This window comes from Dendrobates tinctorius, unplaced genomic scaffold (genome assembly GCF_039654945.1).
Source record: "Dendrobates tinctorius isolate UK_male_01 unplaced genomic scaffold, ASM3965494v1 ptg000143l, whole genome shotgun sequence".
Lineage (NCBI taxonomy): Eukaryota > Metazoa > Chordata > Amphibia > Anura > Dendrobatidae > Dendrobates > Dendrobates tinctorius.
Window position 1 is genome coordinate 10,024,738 of NW_027361810.1, and position 12,445 is coordinate 10,037,182.

Here is a 12,445-nt window from a genome sequence, read left to right on the forward strand (position 1 = left end):
GATTTTGTTGGTGACGTAAATTCTCCCGCTAAAACGCCCTCCACGTGCAGAATGACGCTTAGTGTGAACGTACGAGTGTGCTGAGCGGTAACCAGACAGGTACCAGCTAAGGGCGCCTCATAATAACGTAAATGTCAGGTATTTGTATGTAGCAGGGTGAAGATGTGCTCACAGTCTGTTTCCTCTTGGCAGGAGAGGCACCACTGAGGAAATAAGGGGTCAATGAGGGGATAAATGCAGATGTAGAGGTAAGATGGCGCCGTGCCACCGCCATTTCTCTTCTCACAGCCCGCTGTGGTATCGGGCCCTGTACAGTGGTGCAGGGCCCAGCTGCTGTAGTCATGGAAACGGGCCGGCTCCTGTATGCGGGCCCCTGGAAAGCGGAGTCTCGGGGCCGCTCTCCGCCGTCGCTTTTCCCTCCTCGCCTTCCAGGACTTGTGATTTTCTGGTTGTTCCTGTTATATCAGGGGAGGGGGGATTTCGTTGTTACGAGCTGTTGTTTTTATCATTACCGTTTTGGGTCCGTGTGACGTTCTGGTCTCCTGTCGTTCAAATATAAACCAGGCAGAACGCGCCCAAGAGACGCGGATGTGTGAACGGCGCCCAAGAGACGCGGATGTGTGAACGGCGCCCAAGAGACGCGGATGTGTGAACGGCGCCCAAGAGACGCGGATGTGTGAACGGCGCCCAAGAGACGCGGATGTGTGAACGGCGCCCAAGAGACGCGGATGTGTGAACGGCGCCCAAGAGACGCGGATGTGTGAACGGCGCCCAAGAGACGCGGATGTGTGAACGGCGCCCAAGAGACGCGGATGTGTGAACGGCGCCCAAGAGACGCGGATGTGTGAATGGCGCCCAAGAGACGCGGATGTGTGAACGGCGCCCGAGACGCGGATGTGTGAACGGCGCCCAAGAGACGCGGATGTGTGAACGGCGCCCAAGAGACGCGGATGTGTGAACGGCGCCCAAGAGACGCGGATGTGTGAACGGCGCCCAAGAGACGCGGATGTGTGAACGGCGCCCAAGAGACGCGGATGTGTGAACGGCGCCCATGAGACGCGGATGTGTGAACGGCGCCCAAGAGACGCGGATGTGTGAACGGCGCCCAAGAGACGCGGATGTGTGAACGGCGCCCAAGAGACGCGGATGTGTGAACGGCGCCCAAGAGACGCGGATGTGTGAACGGCGCCCATGAGACGCGGATGTGTGAACGGCGCCCAAGAGACGCGGATGTGCGAACGGCGCCCAAGAGACGCGGATGTGCGAACGGCGCCCAAGAGACGCGGATGTGTGAACGGCGCCCAAGAGACGCGGATGTGTGAACGGCGCCCATGAGACGCGGATGTGTGAACGGCGCCCAAGAGACGCGGATGTGTGAACGGCGCCCAAGAGACGCGGATGTGTGAACGGCGCCCATGAGACGCGGATGTGTGAACGGCGCCCATGAGACGCGGATGTGTGAACGGCGCCCAAGAGACGCGGATGTGTGAACGGCGCCCAAGAGACGCGGATGTGTGAACGGCGCCCAAGAGACGCGGATGTGTGAACGGCGCCCATGAGACGCGGATGTGTGAACGGCGCCCATGAGACGCGGATGTGTGAACGGCGCCCATGAGACGCGGATGTGTGAACGGCGCCCATGAGACGCGGATGTGTGAACGGCGCCCATGAGACGCGGATGTGTGAACGGCGCCCAAGGCCTCGTTCAGACGCTGTTTTACACTGATGCTCCACGTGTCGTCACAGTCCAGGATCTCACCTCCATTTCTTTCATTTCTGTCCAATTTGCAGATCAATGTGAAAAAAAAAAAAAAGCAAAACAGGAATCACACGGACGGCGGCCGAGTGTCATGGGAGCCACACGTCTTACACCAGGTACAAGAAACTTGGAATTTTTTTTTGATTTTTTTTTTCTATATGCAAAAAAAAAAATCCCAAACTGATGATAACATGCAAAAAGATGTTGAAAATTGTATATAAAGAAAAAAATCTACTAAACCCCTTGACATCTGAATGAGAACTTAGGACTTGTCCACACAATGCGATTTATTTCCCCCTTACATTTTTTGACTTATGGAAACTTCTCCGAATTATGCACTGCCCAATCAAAAGGCAGCAAAAAAACCCTCTTCCAATTTATTTCTGCGGGAAATACACTTCACTTGTTCATATCAGGAGGTTTTGAAAAATGGCTGATAGAAAAAAAAAAATGAAAGCGCAGGTTGCGTCTTCTATGAAGATGATCTCGAAGTCAACTTCTCCGTCCAATCAAAAGGCAGCAAAAAAATAATGGTCTAAAACTCTTCCGGAAACTTTTCAGGAGACGAAAAACTCAGCAAAACCGGAGCGTTCCCTTGAAGTGGTTTCTGCTTGGAAAAACTCCTGGTTTTTGAACATTACAGAAAACTCCTTGTAAACAAAGCCTAAGGCTGTGTTCACACTTTGCGTTTTTGCTGTGTTTTTTTTTTCTGCAGGCAAAAACTGCTCTCTTGGCAGTAAAGAACGTGCTTAAAAAAGCAGGTTTTGCTGCGTTCTTCAGATGCATTGGTCTCTTGTGCATGCTGATACAGTTTAGTGCCTGTTGTTCCTCAGTTTTCTACACAAAAAACACAGCGATACCTGATCCCTGCGTTTTTGCACTTAATCATTGCATGTTGCAGTTTTAAAAAACGCAGCAGTTTTCCAATTCAGTCATGAAAAAACCCAATGTGTGTGTATGAGATTTTAGAAGTCTCATAGCATTTGCTTTATACTGTAAGACACAGCTTTTTAATTTGCATTAAAAAAATGCTACGTGTGAACATGGCCTAAGGCTGGGACCATACAGTGACAGTGGGATCGTGGTGTCGCGTTGTGACATTGCATGTACTGATTTCCTGAGGTGTCGCATTGTAACCTGCGACCGATCACAACACAGAGTTGCAAATATTTCCAAATGTGTTTTGACTTTTTTTTTCTTGCTGGTTTGATAGCTGCAGATTTCAGTGTGACTGCAAATTGTAAAATCGCAGAAGCAACAAGTTGCACAATTATTTTTGGTGATGCGACTTGTCTGAAAATTGCGACACATGTAGCATAAATTGGTCTCATTACCGGTAACGAAGGAACAGAAGATAAATGAGATCCAGACTAATCAGATCCCGACTTTCATTGATTCTCAGCCGTGATCCGCTAGTAATGGAGTCTCGCGGCTTTTCGTGCGTGTGGCGCAGATTGCAGGTGCATTTTATAAACGGAGAGCGGATCAGTGTTTAAGACTCCGGGATAAGTGGGATTAATGAAGCACTAATGAGATCAGTCTGTGTATACACAGTGAGTCATGCTCCACGGGGGCCATAAATCAGCGCGCCCAGGCCAAGCAGCAGAACTGGGCCCTCTGCCCGTCACTCCCAAGCACAGCCATAAATTAGAAAGGCCACTGCAGGGCTACTGAAGGCCGCTCTCACTGCAGGAATTACAGCAGCACATTCATCACTTTAATGCTTGTACTTTGCAAATTAAAGCTGTCACCGCGCACACAAGGAGCGCAAGTTAAATCTTTGACGTCCTTCCATTTTCACTGACCCTCCTCGCTTTTCATCCTTCTCTATGAATCTTCACTAGCTGACAAGTGTCTCTATCCTGGTACAAGTGTTTGTCTTCCAGATGTTGTCCAGAGTGGGAATTATTTTTATATATATATATATATATTCATTTTTTAATTTAAGAAGTAAATTGACCCAAATGAAACATTGGTGTAGAATCTTACGGCTCATGTATGCAGGTCGCTGGCCTGTGTGGCACTGGCACTGCATGGACGCCATGCAGTCCAGTACTAGGGTTCCATCAGGCCTATAAGTTCCCAAATATTACACCCCCCAGACACAATGGCCCCGATTCCTTAAGACTGGTGTTTTGTACTGAGTATTAATGGGTGGGCATGCAAAGATTAAGATACACCAAATTCATTATGAACCGGATTCCTCCAAATAAACTTGTTACATCGTGTAAGTGGCTGCGCCTCGCCGGAGTTGTTACTCAAGTCAGGGACTATAGTAACATTTCTAGTGTAAGGACACCGCCAGTCTTGAAGAATTTGACAGGCGAGCATAACAAACAGCAGAATAGTGGGTGCAGCTCTGGAGTATAATACTGGAGGTAACTTAGGATCAGTAATGTATGTATACAGTGACTGCTCCAGCAGAATAGTGAGTGCAGCTCTGGGGTATAATACAGGATGTAACTCAGGATCAGTAATGTAATGTATGTACACAGTGACTGCACCAGCAGAATAGTGAGTGCAGCTCTGGGGTATAATACAGGATGTAACTCAGGATCAGTAATGTAATGTATGTACACAGTGACTGCAGCTCTGGGGTTTAATACAGGATGTTACTCAGTATCAGTAATGTAATGTATGTATACAGTGACTGCTCCTGCAGAATAGTGAGTGCAGCTCTGTTCAGCTGCTGCTCATTGTGCTAATTGTGGGTGCGGTCGACACTGATCCTCCTGTGTGCTCCTGAACTCCAGAGAATCAACACCTCTCCACCCAGGGACCTGCTCTCTCTTAGGGTGGTTTCACATTTACGTTTAAGGCCGCAGCGTCGGCCTGCGCACGGCCGTGCCTCCGCCAGTAGCTCCGCCTACGGGCGCATGACGCTGCATGCGTCCTGTGTCCCCTATCTTTAGCACTGGGGACGCAGGCCGTGCGCAGGTATGCGTTTGGCGGCGCATGCATCCTTTTGACGCTGCGCCGACCAGCGCCTAACGCAACAGGTTGCAATTTGGTGCGCTCGGTGCAACATCAAAAGGACGCATGCGCCGCCAAACGCATACCTGCGCACGGCCTGCGTCCCCAGTGCTAAACATAGGGGACGCAGGACGCATGCAGTGTGATGCGCCCGTAGGCGGAGCCACGGCAGGGGGCGGGGCTTATCGGCGGCCGTGCGCAGGCCGACACTGTGGCCTTAAACGCAAATGCGAAACCACCCTTACTCAGGGAGGAGTGGGTTTCCTGGGATGAGTGAAGGAGCCAAGTCCCAGGCTTCTATTTCCCCATCCAGGCCGGGGGGGGAACAGAAGGAACCAGCAACCGGCCTGCACATCAGAGGACTCGGGGGTGAGATACTCCACCAGGAGTCGCAGCAATGTGGCTCCTACTCCCCCCAGGTCTGCAGAGAACCAGAGAAGCCATAAGGCTTCCAACATGGAGGAGAAGCCTGCTAGCAGCGTGCACGATGGCGGTCCTTCCGAGGAAAACTGAGTGCTCACGGAGGTAAGGACGACCTCGCTGAGGAAAGTTGAAGCAAAGAAACTTACCAACTGATGATGCGGAGGTGAGGTCTCCTCCAGTTCTGTGGAGGAGACTGAGCCCCTTGTGCCTGATGATGCGGAGGTCAAAATGCCACCACCTGTTGTCACTGGTCCAGCAGGAGTGAATGTAGTTGGAGGTGTGGATGAGGAAATTTCTTTGTCTAGTGATGTGGTTGCTGGTTTGGTGGAGAGTGAGGGTGTTATGGAGGTGGGTAATAGTGATACTGTTGGTGTTGATGTTGTCACTGGTCCTGTTGCCCCCCAGGTGGTGGCAGTACCCATTAGTAGTTATGCCGCTGTCATGTCCAGGGGAAATAGGGCGTCCTCCTCGTCTCCGGGCTCTGGGGACGGCATGTTGCAGCGGCGTCTCCTGGAGGCTCTATAGAAGGGGGAGAGATCACTAACGGTAGAGGGTTGAGAGGTTGATCTATCCTTCTGGATAGAGAGGCATGGCCTCGGGGCCTTCCGAGAGCAAAATGGGGGAAATACAGTGTAGTCCCTTCCGACAGCCGGGCCAGGTAGTGTGCGAAGGAATGTGGTCCGTCTTCGGTGGAGGGGCAGTGATGCGTGTCCTCCAAGGTCTAAGGTTGTGGAGCTCCTGCTGAGGATGGGCTTCAAGGCTATTGACATCTACTCCTTGATACATCCCTATTCCACTCCTGAGTTTGATATTAGCTCTGTTCGGCCAGAGGGGCTTGAGCTCTTCTGGTCGAATTATGAGTTGGCAAAAAATGAGCCCGGCTGGCGAGACTTTGCCATCCAGGCGGTGTCTCATCAAAATCAAGTCAAGAAAGTGACCGTGATGACTTGTAACGAGTCGCTTTCTTGTTATGACATCATGACGTGGCTTGGCAGATATGGAGAAGTGGTGGAAATGCCAAAGAAAAACCGCGATGAGTATGGTATCTGGTCAGGGGCCTGGACGTTTATGGTAAAGCTTAAGCGTTCAGGTGGTACGGTTGCCCACTTTCCATCATCTGCCTTCCTGGGTAGAGATCGTATCCAGGTCTTCTACCAGGGGCAGCCGAAGCTCTGTCACATGTGCGGCGACCCCACACACTTCAGTGCAAACTGCACTGTGCAGAAATGTGCATTGTGTGGGGATATCGGCCACCTTGCTGCATCTTGTGTGGAGATTAGGTGCCACCTGTGTGGTGACTTAGGTCACCCATTCAGCCGTTGTCCTCGCTCCTTCGCTAATGCAGTCGTGACCCCGGTGGGAGAAAGCCGTGAGGCTGATTCTGCTGGGAAAGGGACTAGCAGCTGAGGCGTCTAGACAAGCGCAGACAGGAGAGGGAGCTGGGCGAGCCCCGGGCTACTGCGGTGACCCCTGTCCTGGATGCCAGTCTTGCTGCTGAGGCCCCGAGGGATGAGTTGGATGAGGAGGTCAGGAGGATCCACAGGGAGGAAACTGCCTCCGAATCCTCCCATTATGAAAGTATGGATGAGGATAATAGGCAGTGGCTAGAGAACAAGCGTAAACTCGGCACCAAAAAGAAGAGAAAGAAGGGAGATAAAACATCTCCCGCTCTGACTAAGGTACCTAAGGAAGGAAAAACTGACTCCCCTCTGGTTGGTCTTTCTAACCGGTTCCAAGCCCTTGAGAACATCTCTTCCTCTGAGGAGGAAGCTGAGGGTGAGGTTCCGGCTTGGGCGGAGCTTACAGGGGGTGCCGAGTCTACTTCTACTGCGAATGTAAGGTCCCTGGAGGGAGGGACTGGCCCAGAGTCCGGAGACGAGGACGACAAAAAGAAAAATCAAGTGGGAATGGACACCTCTGTGTCATTAAAGAGGGGGAAGGATTCCTCCTCTGAGGCAGAGGATAAGGGGCGTGGGAAGAAGAAATGATGGCGGTACCCACTCCGTTGACGCTGGCGTCCATTAATGTCGCAAGCATAAAGTCAAATACAGCCAGATTTGCGGCCTTTGATTTTCGCAGCCGTGTTGAAGCTGACATTTTCTTTTTGCAAGAGACCAGACTGCCAAACATGGCAGATGTGTTCAAAGCCAAGAGGGAGTGGAGACTCAGGCCCTCCTATTGGTCTCTTGCGGCCGAGCCGTATAGCGGAGTGGCGGTCCTTTTTACCCCACCGGTGGAATGCCGACGGGTTATTGAGTTAGAAATGGGGAGGTGCCTGATCTTAGATGTCCTCATGAAGGGACAAGAGCTCCGGCTTAACATCTATGGTCCCCAATCTAAATGGGACCGGAAGTGTCTTTTTATGAGGATCAAGCCCTACCTTTTTACAAGTCGGCAGGTTGTCTTTGGAGGAGACTTCAATACTGTCACGAGGCCCCGAGATAGAGGAGGTTCCAGAGACAAGCTGACTTATGATAGCGTCGCCCTTAATTGTATAGCTAGTGAGGCTTGCCTCGTGGATGTCCACATTCGGCACACCCCAGGCCACGAGGGGTTCACCTATCATAGAGGTAACTGTAGGTCCAGAATAGATAGGTTTTATTTAAAGGAGGAAGCTGTCTCTTCAGCAGTGTCTGTTGTTGAGGTGGAGTTCTCCGACCACTGTTTAATTTTGTTTTCTCTGAATGTTACAGAGACCCTCCGGATGGGAAGAGGCTTTTGGAGGCTCAATTCATCTCTCTTGAAAGAAGCGGATATAAGACAGTCCTTTGAGGATTTTCTTCAGAGCCAGGTACCCTTACTGGATCTTTGTAGTAGTAAGTCAGAGTGGTGGGAGATGTTCAAGAAAAGGGTGGCGAGATTCTTCCGCCAGCTCTCGAGCCTCAGGAGTCTGAACAGGTACCGAAACTGGAGCATAGCCGCGAGGAGATCTCCAGAGTGAAATCTTTGCTCATGAGGTGTCAGTACGATAGACACGCATCTTTGGTTTTTGAGAGGGATTACGGGAAGTTCCGCTCGCCCGACCCTTACAGAAACTGCAAGATGTCAGTGAATAGTAAAGTGGTTACAGGACTGGTCGACACTACGGGGTCCCTGAGGCGATCCAGATCAGGGATCCTGGAGGTTGTCAGATCCTTCTACTCGCACCTCTTGGGGAAGAGGGATCTTGATTGGGATAAAATGTCGGCTTTTCTGGCTGAAGACGTTCCCGAACCAGGGGTAGACCCCTCTCTTGACGTTTTGACAGAGTTGATCAGGGAAGAGGAAGTTAAGTTGGCGATTGAAGGGCTTGCCCAAAAAAAATCGCCCGGTCCAGTTGGCTTAACATCTGAGTTTTATAAGACCTTTAAGGACGCTTTAGTTCCCCTCTTGACTGAGGTATTCAATGAGTGTCTTTACTCGGGCACTCTGCCAAAGTCAATGAGGAGGTCTGCCTTGATCATCTTGTCAAAGGGTAAGGACCCATCGTGCATTGAGAACTGGCGTCCCATAGCGCTTCTCAATGTGCAGACAGGAAGGTTCTGGCAAAGGTGCTGTTTAATCGGCTGATGAAATTTGCACCCCGACTCCTTTCAGAGGCCCAGCATTGCTCTGTTCCAGGTCGCAGCACATTTAGTGCTGTGCTCGGTGTCCGGGAGGTGGTGCAGCAGGGTAGGGCTGGACACTGGAAGGGGTACATGCTGTCACTGGACCAGGCAAAAGTGTTTGATCGGGTTAATCATGAGTACCTCTGGTCTGTCCTTCTGAGATATGGCCTGCTGGGGGGGGGGGTGTTTGTTGATTGGCTTAAAACCTTGTATGGTGGGGCAGAGAGTTTCCCGCTTGTGAACGGTTGGATTGGCAGCTCTTTTGAGGTTGGATCTGGTGTTCGCCAGGGTTCTCCCTTAAGCCCGCTGCTGTACGTATTTGCGATTGACCCACTTCTTAGGAGGGTGGAGCATGGACCGTTGGCTGGGATTGGGATGGACCAGGCAGCACCGGAAGCCACTCTGAGGGTGGTGGCGTATGCCGATGATGTCACTGTTTTTGTTTCCTCTCACGAGGAGGCAGGGTGGCTGATGTCAGAGGTAGATCGCTACTCGGAGGCATCCGGGTCCAAGATCAACCGGGATAAGTGTGAGAGTCTCTGGCTGGGAGGAGGAGATCCTGGTTTTGATCTCCCGGACACCCTTCCAGGACCCAAAGTCTCTGCAAAAGTCCTTGGCATCGAATTTGGCCAGGGGGATTACCCCAAACAAAATTGGGACAGCAGGCTAGAGATTGCCACTCAGAAGGTGAACCAATGGCAGGGTTGGTCTTTGACCCTCAGGGAAAGGCTAAACCTCATCAAAACTTACCTGCTCCCTTTACTTATTTATCTGGGCAGTGTGTGCATCTTGCCAGAGTCTCTCTGGACTTGGGTCTACAGTTTGTTCTTCCAACTGTTACGGGGGAATAGACTGAACCTGGTCAAGAGGGAGGTTACTTACCGTACAAGGAGACTAGGAGGGTTGGGTATGGTCAACCCTGTGGTATTCCTTGTGGATACCTTCATTAAGATCAATATTGCAAACCTCTGGAAAGAGAGGGTTCCTCCGTGGGTATTCTCCTGTAGGGGATGGTTTCAGCCTTTCTTCCAGGAATGGGAGACAGGAGGGCAAGTGAAGGATCTTCGCACACCACATGGACATCTTCCGGCTTACGCTACCTTGGTTCTGAAGGTAATTTGCCGGTGGCGTCTGTGAATGTGGGAGATCAGGACTCTGCCAAGGAAACTACTTGACAATAGGGTTCTGTTGACCAATTTCCAGAGGCCTCTGGTGCTCAGGGATTGCCCAAGTCGGGACCTTGGGGTGGGTTTGCATCTTTTGAATTCTATCAGGATCCCCTCGAAGTTTTGGGACTTGGCTTGGCGCTGCTTCCATGTGAAACTGTGTGTGAGGGACAATCTGAAGTGTAGGAGCTCTGAGGACAGGAACTGTCCTCGGGAGCAATGTGGTACCATGCTGGAAAGCATGGACCATTTCCTGCTTCATTGTCCCTTTAACACAGAGGTGTACAACAGGGTGGGCGCCTCCATTGGCTGGTCTCGGATGTCTGGACTCTCCTATGCGGAATAGGCCTATGGAGCATTCAGAGACCTGGGTGGCCGGGACCGCTGCACCTTATTTCTAGTCAGCGCAGTGGTTACGTATCACACGTGGAACGCACGGTGCTTAGTATCGACGCAACGGAAAATCCTCCCAGTGGACGATGTGTTTAGGACCATACTCGGTGACCTGGTGAAGGTGCGTTCTCTGGAGTATGAGAGACTGGGCACACGTAGGGCCGCTCTCCTCTGGAGGGGCTTTTCTTTTAGTGTGCCCTAGTCTGGTCATCTCCTTTCCTGGTGGTGGGCTGCCGCTGACACTGTAGATTTTTGTTTTGTGATCTGTATACAGTGATGTAGGGCTGCAGGTGCCGAACTTGGGCTTTGTGACTGGTGGGTGTTGTAGTGTTTGTTGCTGAATATATTGTATATAGGGATATAGATTTGGGTGTAGGTGTTAGGTTGGGTGGTTGGAAAGGGGGGAGGTGGGGTGGGTTTATCTTGTGGGACTATGGGACACTGGAGTGTTTGGGGAAACACTGGCACTGCCTGCTCTGGCCTATGAACGTTGGACATGGACTGAGGCATGAGACTCAGGACCAGCTCTCAGGTCAGTGCGGGGGTTGGGAATGGTGGGGTTGAGTGTGGGGTGTTTAGTTTAGTCTTGTATATATTTGTATATTTTGTGGTTATTTTATTTAAAAATTAAAAAAAAAAAAGTATGTATATAGTTTTTGTTTGCTATTCTTTATTTTGTTATTAGTTTGTTGGTGACCGGACCAGAAGGTGTAAGTACTTAATATTAGTTATTATACGTATAGACAGAAAAATATGTGTGACAGGAGAGAATGAGCGGCTGGACCAGTGTTCAGTATGCAGATTATTTTCTGGCTGATATTCCTGTTATGTTTCTGTTGTTATTATTATTGTTATGTTTTTCATTTTTATAATAAAAGATCTACAGGATGTAACTCAGGATCAGTAATGTAATGTATGTACACAGTGACTGCACCAGCAGAATAGTGAATGCAGCTCTGGAGTATAATACAGGATGTAACTCAGGATCAGTAATGTAATGTATGTATACAGTGACTGCACCAGCAGAATAGTGAGTGCAGCTCTGGAGTATAATACAGGATGTAAGTCGCGATCAGTACAGGATAATAAATTAATTAAAATGAATTTCACATTGTGAGAACATGAGAATGAACATTTTGATAACAATGTGCCTAATTTGGAGACTTTGTGGTGTTTGTGCCATAGTACATTGCCCATTCTGGTCCAGCAGAGTATGATTTCGGCAGTACCACATGCTGGGATCTTGCAAGAGGTATGTAATGTAATGACTTTCACCATATTCTGGTTCTCGGCCCCATAAATTATCTAATCTTTCTGTTCCCCAGGATATAAAGATTGAGTGATAACTCCAAGGTCAGGAGTGGAGGACTCTGGGGTCACAGCACTCAATGATTATATCATAGTCGATAATCTCGTCCCGTGACCCCGTCCATCCCTGATCCTACACATCATAACTATTCCGCAATAAGGAAATGAGAAGATCTGAGCTGATGTGAAAAGCAGTTGCGAAACTTATTTCATATTATTCCTCGTATTTTCAGCCCACTTAATATCGTCATTCAGGGTCATCATAATTCTGCTATTTACTACCCACATAATGCCATCACATGATACTAAGATAATGCTGTCATATAGAGTCTGCACCATGTAGTCACAAGTAATACACAGTATCCGAGAAATGCTTCCTAGTGTTGGCACTACCTAGCCTGTGTTTTTACACCTGCGGATTCCTATAATGGAGCAGGTGTAAAAACGCTGCGGAATCCACACAAAAAATTGACATGCTGTGGAAAATAAACTGCTGTGTTTCCTTGTGGAATTTTCCGCAGCATGTGCACAGCGGTTTTCGTTTTCCATTGGATAACATGGTACTGTACATCCCTTTGGAAAACTGCTGCAGATCCGCAGACGAATCCGCAACGTGTGCACATACCCTAAAGGTCTGAACGAGATGCGAGTATGACACCGCCATATGGTCACCACATAATGCTGCAGCTCAGTTGTCGCTATCGTCACACATTCGTAAATAATGCCCGATACTTGTAAATGAATTCTGGGCCCCTAGAAAGTTGGTGATCTGGATCTTTACCATCAGCTTTGATCATAAGTCAACCATCTAAACTTTTCTTTAGTTTTATTACCAT

The 12,445-nt window shown here is 49.7% G+C and overlaps 1 long non-coding RNA gene across 5 annotated transcripts in view; it reads left to right on the top strand.

Moving 5' to 3' along the window:
• Window positions 1–12,445, top strand: part of LOC141049222 (uncharacterized) — an 83,016-nt gene continuing 70,571 nt past the window's right edge. For all 5 annotated transcript variants that reach the window (XR_012220291.1, XR_012220293.1, XR_012220290.1 and 2 more), the window contains exons 1-3: window positions 1–99; window positions 193–248; window positions 1,792–1,875. This is a non-coding gene — a long non-coding RNA (uncharacterized lncRNA). The remainder of the gene's footprint in view (window positions 100–192; window positions 249–1,791; window positions 1,876–12,445) is intronic.